The sequence below is a fragment of the Zootoca vivipara genome, chromosome 10 (assembly GCF_965207765.1).
Source record: "Zootoca vivipara chromosome 10, rZooViv2.hap1.1, whole genome shotgun sequence".
Taxonomy (NCBI): domain Eukaryota; kingdom Metazoa; phylum Chordata; class Lepidosauria; order Squamata; family Lacertidae; genus Zootoca; species Zootoca vivipara.
In genome coordinates this window covers 20,709,308-20,727,037 of record NC_142593.1, presented here as the reverse complement: position 1 = coordinate 20,727,037, position 17,730 = coordinate 20,709,308, and the positions used below count along the sequence as shown (strand labels likewise).

General features: G+C 40.2%; 1 protein-coding gene across 2 annotated transcripts in view; it reads left to right on the top strand.

The window, feature by feature from the left end:
- CAMK4 (calcium/calmodulin dependent protein kinase IV) overlaps positions 1 to 17,730 on the top strand; it is an 84,429-nt gene that overhangs the window by 6,481 nt on the left and 60,218 nt on the right. The window lies entirely within an intron of this gene.

The following is a 17,730-nucleotide window of genomic DNA, read 5'->3' as shown; positions in this document are numbered from 1 at the left end:
CCAGCTTCCTGTGGTGGTGGCCTGATGCAGCTATTCTTATGATCTTAGTAGAAGCTCAAAGTATGGTTTATTATTGGTGTCACCAGTTGTGTTTGAAGGACCAGAATGCTTTTTTTTTTAAATAAACCCTGGTCACAAAACATGACCATCAACACATCAATGCTGCACACATCAGATCACAGAGTAGCAAAAGTAGGCAATAACAACAACATTGTGTTCTCCAGTAAGAAAATTTGCCTGAAAAACAAAAAAGCTGCAATTGACTCAGGAAGTAATTTACCGTAGAAATCTTATTCACATGTAAGGATGCTGTCTTCACATTTAAGGATGCATAACGTTTACCTGGGATGAAGTGATGATTACCTCTGACATGTACAAGATTGCACTATAATTCACTTTCATCCTACCATTGTGGTCTCTGATGCCCCAGAAAGATAAGAACGTACGTGAGAGAGTGAAAGAGATAATGAGAACTTTCCCAGGATCTCAGCCAGGCAAAAACTTTCCTTTACTAGATATTCAACTGAAGTTAAGCTAGATGCTAGAAGGTATGTGAGTTATCTGGGTAACTTTTGTTCTGATCCATGACGTATCCCGCCCCCTCCTCCCCCCACCCCGGGTTTTCCCTGTGATTCCCCCCAACCGTGTCCTGACCTATTCCGTCCCCTCCTCCCCCCAACCCCCACCCAGGCAAGTCAGTACCTCCATTCAGCCTAGTCTATAAAGGCTTCGGCCTAGTATGTAAATGGCAGCTGAGGTGCTGTTGAGAGGGAAGGTTTTATAAGTGCAGTACCAGTGTAGCCACCGCTAGAAGGTGCTGGTTTGCAACCTGGTTCTTTTCCCAGAATGCATTTTCATCTGAGTGGTGTGTTTTGAAACATGGTTTTTTGGGGTTTTTTACCAGGCACAGGTGTGACACCTGTCTTTGAAAACGGTACAGGGTTACTCTCATATTCGCATGCGGCATTGTGTCAAAATTTGAACGCAATCGGTCAAGCAGTTTTGGTAAAACGTGGATACTAATGGACATGGCCAGTTTACATTTTTATATATATAGATATACACAACATGGCTGGATAGGTAATTATTGTTCATTTTTCAGGACTAGTCTTCTGACAAATTGAGACCTTTTTCTTCTCTCTTTTTGCAAACATTTATCCATGACCCTATATTACAGCACCCTTTGCATACATCTGTGTTTGGGGAAAACACAAAGCTCTAATAATTCATAATTTGAGAGGAGCAACACAATGCAATATAGTGTTTTCTTCAGGAGCAATAATCTTTTTCTACACAATTCCTGTGCTAAGCAGCTCCCTGTATTGTAGTGTCTCATTTCATTCATTCATCTCATACCCACACAGATGCATGCACTTGACCTGATTCATTACACATGCGCTAAAAACAAAGGCAAATTGGCGTCAGCTTGTGCGTGGTTATTTGGTTTGAATGAGCTCATACAAGTTAAGTGAAGCTTCTTTGCTTGGAAGTATTGTCATAATGCTTAGTATACATGTAGCAAATATTGTGTGAATTAGCCTCAAGGGCAGCAGAATGAGGTGAGGGAGAGAATTGTATCAAATCTGGAGGTAGCGGGTGCCAAATACAATTTTTTAATTATCTCAAATGTTAAAAAAGAACCACATGAGAAGGCTGGGTTACAATATCTAATGTATAGCCTACCACTTTAGGAATCCATCACTTCATTCTGCTAACTTGTGTAGATCCCGCTTCAGCATAGCTGCCAAGTTATCCCTTTTTTAAAGGGATTTTCCCTTATGCTGAATAGGCTTCCTCGCGAGAAAAGGGAAAACCTGGCAGCTATGTGCTTCAGTTTTGTCTTAATATAAGCAATAGCAATGGACAGTAGTCTACAGGAAATCCACGGTGCTTCTGCAGTTGGTTATGAAAAGGTAAAGAGCTGCTTTCAAAGGACACATGTAAATCATCTTTCAAACACCCAGTCTTTTGGATCATGGCCAAAGCTAACACTATCCACTTCAAAGAAGGTCTCTACCTTTTCTACAGTAGACTTAATGCAAATTCTCAAGATTAGAAGTTTTTCCTGTAAATTAGGATACCTCTGGTGCCATCACTGCAGCAATTCAACAACTAATTACCGTATTTTTCGCACCATAGGACGCACAGAGTTTTTAGAGGAAGAAAACAAGAAAAAATATTTTGCTTTCTTGAATTGTCCTGGGCACAGCAGCCAACTCCTAGAGGCCTAGGTGCCTTTGCCCCCCCCCCCCATTAAATATTCGAGGAAGCTTATTTTGCAAAGGGGGAAAGCTCAATTTTTAGGATCAGCTCAAAGTTGTGCAGCTTTTTTTTGCAAATGGGAAAAGCCCCATTTGGAGGGGGGGTCAGCTCAGTGTTGTGCTCCATTTTTAAGGATCAGCTCAAAGTTGCTGAGTTTCCTTGCAAAGGGGGAAAATCCTGTTTTTATGGGGTTCAACTCACAGTTCTGCAGCTTCTCTAGCTTCTCTGCATTTCTACAGTTTCCAGACAGATAATCTAATCAGCCAGTCACATGTCTCCCTCTGCAGACAACAATTGAGGCCTAGGCAAGGGGCCTGGAGGGGCCAGGAAGAGAGCTACCGTAGCTCCCTTATCTCCCTCTCCGATCTCTTGCAATCAGCTGCTGAGCGGGTTCCTTTCTCTTTCCCTCTTGTTAGCCTTTAGCTCTTTCTTAAAAAAAAGAAGAAGCATGCTCTGCCTTTAGCCCCTGGGCAATTCGGCTCCAGGGACCACACATTCACTCCATAAGACACACAGACATTCCCTCTTACTTTTTAGGAGGAAAAAAGTGTGTCTTATGGAACGAAAAATAGGTTAGTTCCTTTTAGTTTTCAGGTATTCATTCCCTTTCGTGTGTTACCTCTGAGTATCTGGGTCTCTAATCTGGGTTTCTAAAAATGAAGCAGCACTGAACAGTTTGTAAAAAGTATTAGAAGGAAAATGGAAGGCGAAGTACAATTGTTCCAAGACACCATTAGTATATCAGAGGCGGTTCTCTCACTTCCATGTGAGTTACTGCCTGTTTTTTCTGCTGAGTTCAAGTTATATATCTTTCAATACCTTGGTGGGCGTCATAGTTGAAAATTTCTTGATTTTTCCTACCCATGGTGCACAGTACAGCTATAAAAGAAAGAATTTGAATGGCCATAAGATAAGAATAGCTGTAGTCATTGCCTCTGTTTTATCATACTGTGCTTCCAGCTTGTACAAGGTCTCCAGTACCTCTTGAAGGAGACTGTGAAACTGGGCCAGTGCTATCTGGGGAACCATAAATCTTGCAATATATTAAAAAGTGAATGAAGAAGCCCTTAGAGATTGATCAGCATGAAATGCAATGCTAAATGGATGTTAATGGGCTATCCTTAACTCTTATTATATTGAGCAACAATCTGCAGTGCAACAATTTAGTCTTTATGGTGCCACAAGACTCTTATTTGCTCAGCCTAAATGTGCATTGTGTACCTTTGTGCATATGGCTCTGAACTTTGCTACCTGCTGAGAAAACCTTTCTTTTGCAGTGGAGAGGAACCATAGAAGTGGAGCATATGCTGTACATGCAGCAGGGTCCTGTTTGCACATCACCCCCAATTTCTGAGCAGTGGGTTCCAGGTGCTTTACGCAGGGTTCATGGCTCATGCTTCTTTTTGGAAATGAGGCTGTGGTGTATTGATGACTTATGGTTTATGCCTTGTGTGCCTCCTTCTGGCAACTCCTGCCACTAAGCTGGTGCTAAACGTATTGTTCTGCTCTCCTTTGGACCACGTCAGTGAGGCCAAGAGGGGGTCTTGTCATCTGGGCAGCACAGGATCTCCATACATGCTGCTCAGACTTGTGCCCCAGGGAGGTCACTTTGGTGCTGCTAACACAGTGGTTTGACTTTACCACTGGAGAGGTGCACTCCATTGTCTCTCGAGGCAGATGGATGCCAATGACAGCAACAACACACATATATAACCTGAGTCTATAGTGTAGTTCACAGCATTGGCACCCCAAGAGGGACTTGTTTCTCCCATAGCCACAGCCTTGGATTCAAACAGACCTCAACCATTGCTCTCAAACGTCTCTCTGACTCTCCTGCTTGTTGCTTTGCTTCTCCCAGCCACATATCTCCCAACTCTAAAACCTTTCTTCCAACTCTGCCTTTGTCTTCAAAAACTAACCATGAGTTGAGGGGGGGGGAGTGCTGTCTGGCACAGAGCCCCTCCTCACCTTCACCCCAGGTGATTTCCTCATCAGGAAACTGTCCTGGCTTATGTTTTAACATTAGCTGAATCCAGGGGTTCAGTGTGTGGCACCCAGAAACTCATGGCATGAGGGAGAGTGGCACTCACAAACTGAGTCCCAAGTTCAGTCCCTCTCCTCTCCAATTAAAAGGATTAGGTAACAAAAAGACAGGAGAGACTCAAATGAACTTACAGTCATTATGTTATTTGTTTAAATATTCATAGACCACACATTCATCTGAAACATTGCAAGGACAACCTAAAAATGCAATACGGCAGTAAATATAATAAAAATGTCAAACACACCAGTAAAAGCTGGATCAAAACAAAAGAAAGCAAAACCCTCAGGTTTGAAAGGCCAGTCTGAATAATGCAGTTTTTAAAAGACGTCTGAAAGAGAGCGGGGAATCGGATGACTCTTGCCAAACTTCTGTTGGCAAGGAGCTCCACAGAGCAAGGTTTGTGAGTCCCTGGGAAAGGCCAGCCAAACTTCAGGAGCATGTGGGACTGCTGAGAATGCCCCATTGGAAGACCTCAGCAATACAGGTGAAGCATAAGAAGTCAGGTGGTCCTTAGACAATACTAGGCTGAGCTAGATGAACATGTAGCATAAGGCAACTTCTTCTGAACTGACTTCCCCTCTGAAGCCTTGCAGTGCATGATAAAACATCACTGACTCAAAGCACATATGTTATTGAAGAGTCCTGCTGAAGTTCTGAGGTTCTAAACAATAACCCAAGGAAACCCACATTCTAGCAAAATGCTCTCCACCAGATGTCCAGCTCTAGAATTAATGCACCCTGTTTTTCTTACACACATGCTCATTTATAAAGCATGAACCTGCAGCCCAGCTTTCTGTAGGAAAGAGGTCTTTTTTAACAGCAGCTGTGGATAGAAAAGATGCTACCAAATCTTCTTCTGCTCTATTGATCAAAGAGAAAGTCACATGCTATCAAAGGCAGACACCAAGTGATCCTGTGCAGTGGCTTCTGACTGTGCCCACTTGTTAAATGTCCAGACTCTCTGAAAGGGAAACTCCTATGTGAGCAATGTTAAGGAATTGCTCATGTGGAAGAAAGCCCTTTCAAACGGGATGGCAACCTGAAAACGCAGGTGTTTTGTCGGACAGATTTTAGTTCAAGTGCAGTGAAATCTCTGAGAGTTTTTCCCCCTAACACCCCCTTCCCCATGGAATGGCAGTCTTCATTCCCGAATTGGGGGTGGGGTGGGGGCTGTGAAGGCAAGTGTGCATAGCTATTAGCATCGTGAAAGAAAGCTACATAAGCAAAAGGTAAATGTAGCATGATTTGTCCCAGTTGGGAATAAAATATTGGAATATTATACTGTATGTTTGAATGTGTAAATATTGAAGAAGTTGGTTATGTGCAATCTGGAGAGGAGATGATTAAGAGGTGATATGATGGCCATTTTCAAATACAGTCATACCTTGGAAGTTGAACGGAATCTGTTCCGGAAGCCCGTTCGACTTCCAAAATGTTCGGAAACCAAAGCGCGGCTTCTGATTGGCTACAGTAAGCCGCGGAAGTCCAGTCCGATGTTTGGGTTCCAAAGAACGTTCGCAAACCGGAACACTCACGTCTGGGTTTGCAGCATTCGGGGGCCAAAATGTCCGAGTACCAAGGCGTTCAGGATCCAAGGTACAACTGTATTGAAGAACTGTCACATAGACGTTGGAACACATTTGCTTTCTGCTGCCCCAGTGGGTTGAGCTCTAACTCAACACTCTTACCCAACTTTTGAACTCAGCACACTTGCCCCCCAAAATACTTTTTTTGTGATACACACGTAGCCACCTTATGATACACAGCAATATTTTGTTGCAGGTGATATTGTAACAATATAATTGTGAAGTGTCTAAAGAATCTAGGGCGGATGCAGTGCATATAAATAGACAGACCTTGTCCATTGGGCTTGCATTCTAATTAGGCAAAACTAAAACTATAAGTATAACTAAGAGACTGAAAACTGGAGGAGGAACAGATGAACAGAAATAATTAGGCATAAGCTAACTGACATAAAGATTTTATTTATTTATTAAGGAATGATAAGGAACATTTAAAGAAATGTTAAAAGACTAATTAAGTGAGAAAATTAGCTGGTAAAAGCATTCCATAGATGAGAGGAAGGAAGGAAGAAGCATGAAGTGGTGGGAAGGATACAGCATTTACAAAGTAAAAAAAAAAAAAAGTCCGAACTAGAGAACGAGAATGAATACATGATTTTTTTTAAAAAAAAGGTAGGTAATGGAATGCAAAACACAAACAAAAAGCTTAAGGTGAGCATAAGGAAAAAGCAACTAAAAGAGCATAACCATTATCCAATCAGGATAAAATAAGAGAATGAGCCAAATTGTGGGCAGAATAAACAGAAAGAAAAGAGCAAATGTTAGCAATATTTGACAAGTGAACTCAGTGAAACTTAGGAAATGATGAAATCTGAGAAGAAGAAAATATAATAAAATAGACCATGTTCTCTTGGTGAAAGAAAGAAAGAAAGAAAGAAAGAAAGAAAGAAAGAAAGAAAGAAAGAAAGAAAGGAGGTAGACATTAGAAATACAGCCAAAACTAGAAATGAACAGACAATGGGGGGAAATGCAAACAAGGAGCAAGTGTGAGCAGGGGTGAGTGGGGGATACAGCTAGATTCAAAGCATGCCGTGCAAACGTGAATAAAAGACAGGAAAGTTTAAAAGAATCAAGAAGAGCAAGAAAATATTGAAGGGACAAACGTGAATCTTGTTGACGTGGATGTTTTTGTTTTTCAAGAATGGATTCTTCCTTTTTCCATATAATATGCAACTAGGAAAATAAGTTAGGTCTCCAAAGTCTTTCATAAGGTTTAATGACAGCTTCGTCTTACTGTTTTATTGCACTCATGGTTTGGTGTGATTAAAAAACATATACACTTCTTGTATCTGTGAGGATGAAGGGCAGCCTAAAAGCATTCTTATTAAATGAATAAATAAAATAAAAATGCTGTAAACCATTGCACTATGTGACCTAAAAATTATCGCAATAAACAGTAGAAAATATAGGAAAATGCCTTATGCTGAGGAGGAGTATTCGTCTATTCTAGCTCATTATTGCGTACACTGACTGGCAGCAATTGCCCAGGGTTTCATGAAGGAGTCTTTTACGAGTCCTACCTGAAGATGCTGGGGATTGAACTGGGGACCTTCAGCATGCAAGGCAGATGCCCTGTCTTTGAGCTATGGGCCAGTGTGGTGTAGTGGTTAAGAGTGGTAGACTCGTAATCTGGGGAACCGGGTTCGCGTCTCCGCTCCTCCACATGCAGCTGCTGGGTGACCTTGGGCTAGTCACACTTCTCTGAAGTCTCTCAGCCCCACTCACCTCACAGAGTGTTTGTTGTGGGGGAGGAAGGGAAAGGAGATTGTTAGCCGCTTTGAGACTCCTTCGGGTAGTGATAAAGCGGGATATCAAATCCAAACTCTTCTTCTTCTTCTTCTTCTTCTTCTTCTTCTTCTTCTTCTTCTTCTTCTTCTTCTTCTTCTTCTTCTTCTTCTTCTTCTTCCTACCATGCACCTTGACTTGCAAAGGGAGTCGTCATCTGTTGCTCTGCCTCAGTCAGCAAAATATATTGGTCAGACGTGATAGTACCAAAACATAGGCAGGCATTTATGCACTATAAGGTTCTACTGAACCAAATGAGTCTTCAAGAGATGCTGAAATCTTATCACCATGCCAGTGGTAAATTGTGGGAGAGGACATTCCACATACCCCTGCAGAATAGGCCATTTGGTTGCTGAATTTCAGATTTCCTTATACTGTGGGACAACCAGAATTCAGTGTATCAGCCGCTGAGCTTAGCACATGGACAGATTCATGCTGGAGGAATGCTCCTTCAACAATATAGGTGTCCAGTTGTTTAGGGCTTTGTAAGTCATTACTGGTGTACCTTAAGTATACTTGAATGACATTGCATGTACTAAAATCAGAAGGTTCAAGACACCACCCAACCACATCCAAAATATGGTACAATTCAAGAACCCAGTTAAATGGGTTGATTCTATGGTATGAAGTTGATTTATGACGATGACATGCACTATGGTAAGTCTCTGTCAGTACCTATCTACTAAGAAGTCAATCCCTAAGAAGTCTGTATAAGATTACAGATGCAGCCTATTTTTTCCTGTTAGGATTTTGTATGTAGTCTTTGATACCTAATATTCTGTAAACTCATTTTAAAATGTTTCTACTTTCCCCCTATCTTTTATATTTAACTTATAACTAAAATAAGAGAGAGAGAATAGTGGATGAGTCTAACATGGTGTACTTTTTCAAGGCACATTCCAATAACCCTTGTAGCACACTATGGTCTGTGAGACTTTCTCTATTGTGCAATCTTTGTAAGCTTCCCTGGGGCATCTCAATGGCCATGTGAGATATTTAGTGCTGGCTCACATTATCCTTTTTTTGTGTGGTCCAGCATGATACTTGGAATCATAGAATCATAGAGTTGGAAGGGACTACAAGGGTCAGCTAGTCCAACCCCCTGCAATGCAGGAATCTTTTGCCCAACATGGGCAACCCTCGAACCCATGACCCTGAGATTACTATGGATGAGATGGTGAAAGAAGCAATGATTAAATGGGCAATCGATTTTGGGCACAATATTGAATTTGATGATTGGACAAAATTATGGAATGATAATTTAAAATTTACGGCATGTACAGTTTTAAAAGAAAATGTTATGAAGATGGTATATCGTTGGTATTTGACACCCGTAAGGTTAGCAAAAATGTATAGAATGAAAAATAAGGCATGCTGGAAATGTAAAACATCAGATGGTGAATTCTACCACATGTGGTGGACGTGTGATAAGATAAAAATATTTTGGGAATCAATCTATAATGAATTAAAAAAAATATTTAGATATACTTTCTCTAAAAAACCAGAAGCCTTTCTATTGGGGCTGATGGGTAAAGAGATTTTAAAATCAGATCACAGACTGTTTATGTACGCCACAGTGGCGGCAAGAGTCCTGATAGCCCAAAAGTGGAAATCACATGAAATACCTTCCATATCGGAGTGGCAAACGAAATTACTAGAATATATGGAAATGGCCAAACTGACCTGCAGAATACGTGATCAGGATGATGTGAGGTTTCAAAAAGAGTGGAGTAAATATGTTGAATATGTAAAAGAAAATTATAAAGGTATGAAAACATTAGCGGGGTTGAGATAAATCCTAGATCTTTGATGTTGTGGGAAGTTTAGAAAATACGGGAGTGGATGAAGATTAGTTTACCTGCTTGGGGTGGTGGTGGAGGGAAGTCAGAGCTTGGCAAAGCTATATGTTGTATAGATGTTAATTATATTCTGTATAAAGTTGGAAAGTACAAAAAAGAAAACAATAAAAATTTATTGTGAAAAAAGGAAAGAATCTCATGCTCTACCAACTGGGCTATTCCACTTCTTCTAGTATCTTTTTGTTTTAACTTCTATTTCTATGTGTGTTTCCAAAAAACTGAAAATACACTTTTGTTGGCATCCTCTTTTATGCTTGTAAGTTAAACGGATGTATCTTGTAATTGCTACTGTTGGTATTATTATTATTTATATATAACATGCTATATTTAAATCAGAACATTTTGCCCAGCATTGCAACTGTTAGGTAGACCATATGTTAATAAGAACATTTCGTTGTAAGTAAACAGTTTATTGCATTTGAAGAAAACAACCAGTCAGGCTCAAAAAGACTTTCACCAACAGCACAGGCTTGTATGATGTGTAGAAATTATTATCACCACTCAATTACATTTATTTATTGTATTTTTTTAAATAACTGAAACAATGGGCACATTCACACATAAAGCTAAGCCAAGTTGTGTGGTTTGCTTAACCCACAATGTGCACAATAACACAGCTCAAATGCTCTCATTTTGCTCTTTCTTTTGTCTAGCAAGGAGCAGCAAACCATGAGCCTTGACTTAGTGTGATGCCCAAACCATTGCACTTTGTTTTTAATTAATCACTGCCCATCTCAAAACCACACGTCATTAAAAATATAGTAGTGCTAACAGCATTTATACCAATGGAGACTGCAAAACTCTTCCATCCTTCTAAAAAAAAGTCAGAGTTTCTGTGGTCTGAGAGAAGATAGAAGAACCACACAGGAAATTCAGAAAGACTGTAATTGCATGATGGTGTTGTATGGATGCCCTGCAAAAAAAAGTGAGTGAACAAACCACAGCAATTTCTCAGTAAGCTTCTATTGTGGAAGCACCGTTTCAGCCTTGAAAGTAATCTGTATCAAGAAAACTATATTATACTAATGGATGGTTTTGATTTCTGAATACGCACAAGCCACACGTGAAAAGAGAGCCAACTGAAATTTTCAGTAGTGTTTATCAGTGTTCCTGATTTTAAAGTTCTGCTTTTATTTTTCTAAGATGAAAGATAAATTGGTAAGAATTACTATTTAAACACAAGCATTTTTAAATAGGCAGTGAAGTCAGAGGAACTGCAGGTGTGTGGTGCAGAAAGCAGAAAAATAGTTTCATGGAGGTGGTTTTGAGGAGGCTGGGTAGCAATAAAGGTCTAGGAATTGTATACTGTGAAGTGTAGCAGTATTTATTTACCTGTCATTCAAAACCCTCATCCTTCTTCTATACTTAGAAACATGCCCATGTAGCCCACTGGTGGTTCTGCCCACATCTTTCTTTTAATAAAGGATGACTACATAAGGTGTTTGAACTTTTAAATCTTCTCATTCCTGAGATAATCTTCAAGACACATCTCTAATTGCCAATGCAGATTATATAAGCCTGGTACAGGAGCCTTGCAGTACTGTTTAGGGCTCATGAGATGGTGGGAGCAGGGAGATTTTAGGATGGGGTAGGTAAGAGAATATATATTTTTCTTCTTTCCCACTAGCCTTGAAACCTTTGCCAACCAAGCAGGTGCTTATGAAGTGATGCTAACTGGTGGGATAGATATGTTGGTTTGCATTTCTTAGTACAGAAAGCATTGATCTGATGTGTAGAGATCTTTCCTATTCTAATTAATTCAAGAGGGTTATGGAAGCTTCTCTTTGTGAAAGAAACAAGCAGAAGGTTAATGGTGTTTGGGTTATTCCTTCTGAGAAGCTGAGTACAGCTGGCTTTAACTGGTTCTCTTATCTCTTTCTGTCAAGGTCATGCTGTCTATAAAAGTAGGGCCGGAAGGAGCCTGTGTTTCAGTTTCTCTTTCTATCTCTTTTCCTTCTGGTGTGGTGTTCTGTACATAGTATGCTTGGTGTTAAGGTTTGGACTTATTATAAGTTATTGTAAGTTTAAGTTAAGTCTGCTGCAACTGGATTTCTTTTGGACTGTGCCAATCCTGAATGTATTGGATTTGTGGCCATTTGCCTTCAGTAGCAGTAAAGCTCTGCTGGATGAAATATAATTGCCTCTGTTCAATTTTTTTGTTTGTTACTCTGCTAACTATATGTTGGAATCTGCTCTGGATTAACATTGAGTAGAATTTCAATGACAAGATAAGCACCAGGGCAAGAGTTCTTGATAAAGTAGAGGCTAGGTTCTCTACTTCTGCTTCATTGACTATGCAAAAGCCTTTGACTGTGTCGACCACAGCAAACTATGGCAAGTTCTTAAAGAAATGGGAGTGCCTGATCACCTCATCTGTCTCCTGAGAAATCTCTGTGTGGGACAAGAAGCTACAGTTAGAACTGGATATGGAACAACTGATTGGTTCAAAATTGGGAAAGGAGTACGGCAAGGTTGTATATTGTCTCCCTGCTTATTTAACTTATATGCAGAATTCATCATGTGAAAGGCCGGACTAGATGAATCCCAAGCCGGAATTAAAATTGCCGGAAGAAATATCAACAACCTCAGATATGCAGATGACACAACCTTGATGGCAGAAAGTGAGGAGGAATTAAAGAACCTTTTAATGAGGGTGAAAGAGAAGAGCACAAAATATAGTCTGAAGCTCAACATAAAAAAACCAAGATCATGGCCACTGGTCCCATCACCTCCTGGCAAATAACAGGGGAAGAAATGGAGGTAAAAACTTCTTGGGGTCCTTGATCACTGCAGATGGTGACAGCAGTCACGAAATTAAAAGACGCCTGCTTCTTGGGAGAAAAGCAATGACAAACCTAGACAGCATCTTAAAAAGCAGAGACATCACCTTGCCGACAAAGGTCCATATAGTTAAAGCTATGGTTTTCCCAGTAGTGATGTATGGAAGTGAGAGCTGGACCATAAAGAAGGCTGATCGCCGAAGAATTGATGCTTTTGAATTATGGTGCTGGAGGAGACTCTTGAGAGTCCCATGGACTGCAAGAAGATCAAACCTATTCATTCTGAAGGAAATCAGCCCTGAGTGCTCACTGGAAGGACAGATCGTGAAGCTGAGGCTCCAATACTTTGGCCACCTCATGAGAAGAGAAGAATCCTTGGAAAAGACCTTGATGCTGGGAAAGATGGAGGGCACTAGGAGAAGGGGACGACAGAGGACGAGATGGTTGGACAGTGTTCTCGAAGCTACGAACATGAGTTTGACCAAACTGTGGGAGGCAGTGGAAAACAGGAGTGCCTGGCGTGCTATGGTCCATGGGGTCACGAAGAGTCGGACACAACTAAACGACTAAACAACAACAGGTGATGAAATGTGAAAGTTTAAGCTACCTAGGTCTCCACAAGGTCACTGGCCAATTTAATTTGAGGAAGATGAACTGTCTAGGAGTATATTCACATTACCGCACACTATGTTTTCAGTGCACTTGCATATGACGATAGCCACAATTCATATTGATCCTCCCATTTCTTGACCAGCACTGCTGTTGGATGTGATATTTTTCCTCCAATGAACTTCAATCCAACTAGAAAACTGGATGTGAAGTTAGAGGTAATGTGAACATATCTTAAAAGCCGCTGTGCATGTCCACATGAGCACCCATGCACAGATGACAGCTTCATGAGTAGAAGTTCCAACAGGGTGGCAGGATCGGGAAACCCAAAGCGTAAAACCTGGCAATAATTCTTGGCAAAGGGATATTGTTTAAATATTTGATTTTCCAGGAGGAATAATAAGCATTAGGGAACATTCAGAATTGTGGAAGGAACAGTGGTTTGTAGCAGGTAGCCACTCAGTTCTGCCATTTAGCATTTTAGTTTCTGGTTTGATTAATTATTTACTCGTTTGTTTTATCTCTATGCCACTTCATATTCATGTGAATCCTCAAAGGGTTTACATCCAATCAGAAGCAACAGCAATAAACATACTGGAACATCATTGTTACAGCACAAAATAAATAGATAAATAAATCACAATTACAATGCCTGGGCCAATTAAAGCTGACCAAACAAGTCATATAATATTAATAAAGTGATGCAATGGGAATTTATGCCTGTAAACATGACATGGTGAGAATTTTATTGAACATGCACATGGCACAGAGACTAAAATTTAATATGCAAGGAAATCCATTTTGATCATGAAACACAAGCAGAAAGGGGTACCAGGAAATCACATGCATTAAATAAAGGCCATGGTAACCATCTGTTCAAAATAATTGAATTGCTACTGAATATAAACTAAAAAGGAAGGAAAGAAATTGAGTATAATAGACAACATTTCCAGTTAAACAAATACCTGTTTCAGAAATACAAACGGAATCGTCTCCAGATTTAATCCTTTTGTCTTTTATGTCTAAAGAGTATAAATCATTTTTGTGCATAATTTTATTAAATTTTCTGTTTTACAATTGAGAATATTCATTTAAACAACCTTAAAACGTCAATGACTTTCCTTCTTCTCTTTCCACGGTTCATTTTGCATATATTTACATAAACCTGCATATTTTACATAAACTAAACCATTCAGTAATCCATTATTGCATCCATCAAAACTTGTTTACACTGCCGAATTTATCTTAATGCTGCCAACGTAAAGAGTATAAATCATTTTTCTTCCTCAAAGATTTTGCTTAAGACTAAGAACAAAAGCTGTGAAGAAGATACACTTCTTGACAGAAAGCCACCTGATGTAATCCCAGACTATTTGTATTAAAGTGGATTTTAGTGGAATCTTTAAAACGTTACAAAGCAAAATAAAGATATTTACTTAAAAAATAATGCTAATAATTTTGGAAGGCTATGTGAGTTTATATGATTACAGTACTGTATACTGTTGGAAGGCTATGTGAGTTTACTCACCTAACCTTTCTATGCTTCTTACAGTATAGTTATTAAGATTCTAACATACAAATTAGGGAGAATGTGATGAACCCTAAAACCTACAAAACATGATTGATGTGGCTCCACAATGAGATATGCACAATCCTTACCAAATGGCTAATTCTGGTCACTAACAGGCATAGTTCTATGCAAACTTACCCAAGATTGATTTTCCACATAATTAAATGGAGCTGACTTCTGCGTAGACACGCATAGGATTTTGCTGCAAGTTGATTTGTCAAAAGCTGACCCATATAATATCACTAATTACCTTAAAGCTCAGCTCTTTGAGTCATAGTAAGATTCATAATCTCACTTTTCAAAGTAATATATGAATTGCACATTGGAATCAATAGATAAAGCATGCATGAGTTCTTGAAAATTATAATCTAGGTCATGGTACCCTGCCCTCACTTTAGCATATTTTGAAATGCTTGGGGTCAAAAGTCTGTGGCGGGTGGGGGTGGGGGGGTTAACTAGAGTGCTTTAATATTTGATTGAGTTAAATAAGAATGGGCACTGCTCCGCTTCAGCACTTTGCACTAATGTAGCTCTGGCATAAAGACGGACAGTTAAACAAGACATATTTATTGGCTGCTGGCTTTATTTGAAGCTTCTAAGGAATATATAGGAAAGAGAGCATTAGTATCTTGATATGTGAATCTGTGAAGAAGCTACTGATTACCCTTGCATGCTGATATGTGTGTGTGGGGGGGTGTTGATAAAAAAGAATAGCAGCAGGCATGCAGAGTTCTGCCCCCCATTGGGGGTGCCCCGCGCATGTGTGTGATACCCAACACAGCGAGCACATGACATTACATGGCATGAAGGACCCAATGAGGCCCATTGTGCCCTCCAAAAGCACCCCCCCCATGGAATGTCCTCCCCCTAGAGGCACAACTGGCTACGACACTTTTGTCATTTGGCACTGTGCGAAAACTCTTGTGTTCACCTCGACTTTTTAGAGCTAATTAGGAGTTTTGTCACTGCCGCAAGCTAGGAGCTTGGTTTGTGGCTCCTTGTGTGCTTTTAAGAACATGTGAAATTTTATCTGATTTTATAAATGGTACTAAATTCAGTTTTATTGCAGTACTGTTCTAGGGTTTTATGGTATTGCAACCTGCTCTGGAATCATGTGATGAAAGGTGAGCTAGAAATTGCCTTATGAGTGCAGTGGTTCTTCAGGTCACAAACACTTTGGGTTACAAACTCCGCTAACCCAGAGGTAGTACCTCAGGTTGAGAACTTTGTCCCGGGATGAGAACGGAAATCATGTGCTAGCAGCGCGGTGGCAGCAGGAGACCCCATTAGCGAGAGCATGCCTCAGGTTAAGAAAGGTTTCGGACCTCTGAAACCAATTAAGTTCGTAACCTGAAGTACCACTGTATACTGAATATTATTATTAGCAGTAAATATTACTATTATTAAGAATTAAATATTTTTTAAAAAATATAAATAAATAATTTATGGGACAAGTGTTTGAAACCTAAAAAGCAGCTATGTTCACACACACACACACACACACGCTGGCCCTGAGCTGTGGCTCAGTCTGTTAAATGGAGGTTCAGAGTCCCCCTGTTTTATGCGTGTTCTGTTTAGACAGGCGTATCCCTGTAATTGCCCCTACCCGGCCCCTCCTACCCCTGGCTTATCCCTGTGATTTCCCTCTCCCTGTCCTGACCCATGACGTATCACACCCCCCTTCTCCCCCCACCCCGGTTCATCCCTGTGAATGGTCCCACTGTGTCCCGACCTATCCCGTCCCCTCCTCCCCCAAACCCCCACCCAGGCGAATCATTACCTCCATTTGGCCTAGTCTGTAAAGGCTTCGGCGTAGTATGTAAACAGGAGCCTAGATGCTGTTGAGACGGATGGTTTTATAGGTGTAGTACCAGTGTAGCCACCGCTAGAGAGCGCTGGTTCGCAACCTAGTTCTTTTCCCAGCATGCACTTTCGTCTGAGTGGTGTGTTTTGAAACACAGGGTTTGGGGGTTTTTACCTGCCACAGGTGTGACATCTGTCTTAGCAAACTTTATGAGAACCTTCGGACATTCGCTTGGGACGTTGTGTCAAAATTTGAACGCAATCGGTCAAGCAGTTTTGTTGAACATTGGAGGCGAAGGAACATACCAAGTTTACATTTTTATAGATATAGATATGCAGAACATGCTAATTATCTCTTGTTTTATCTCCCCCGTTACTGAAAGTCTATACAACAATAGCTTTTCTAACATTTCTATGGCAATTCAAAGCAAAATTATTAACTTTGACCACCCCTCCCTCTCTTGCGCTATTCCTTTCCATGTGCAGATGCATCATATCGGCCATCCACACCTGCTTGCCCACTGAGGGCAATCAAACAATACAAGCCAGCAGCTGTTTTATGACCCAGATAAATCAGATGGAGACATGCCGCTGTTCTGTGTCAAAGTAACCTTTTTGGATGTCGTCTTCCAACTTTTTCCTCTATGGAGACTGTTTCCATATGGCAAGCTCACTTCACTCCCCCCCCCTAAATGTGGCCTTCTCCATATGTCCAGGTTGCAAAAGCTTTTTTCTTGGCACAACCTTGACTCCTTCACAGTAATTTGTTTCTTTTCAGAAAGTACAGTTCTCCTTCTCTCCCATCCGAGAGAAAATAACAATTGGGAGTTACTCTTCTCCTTGCTAATCATATCACTTGTCTAAGGGAAGCTACTGCTGTCACAAAAATCATATTTGCAACACGGAATGGGTTTCTCACGGCTGGTAATTATCCAGGTTAAGTCATTTATTTTTGACAACTTCTGTTACTTGAATTACTCAGTCTGAAAAACACAAAAAAATATGTTATCTCCAAATATGTTTTAATTAAAATCCTTTGCATAAGATTTTTCCTAAATAGAGAACTGTCAAGGGGGAAAAACTATACAGCCCATTATCATGTGTGAAAATCATGCCATAGTTTATTTTGTTATGTCTACATGGGATTAAGAAACCAGTACATGAAGTTCCTTCTAGGTGTTTGTATGCATCAAAATATAACAGCCTGCCGTTTTCACACATCTTCTTGTATACATTTTTTCCTACATGGAAGTTACTGCAGTGCAGTGTTGTATTAAACAGCCTTAATATTCATTCAATTCATGTTGGGGGAGAAAGTGTTTATACCTTAATAATTAATATTTTCTCTTTCCCAATGGTTTTACTGTTAGAACTAACGTCTGTTATGTGAATGATGCCTAACAAGACACTCCTTTGTATGTTTTCTCAGACATAT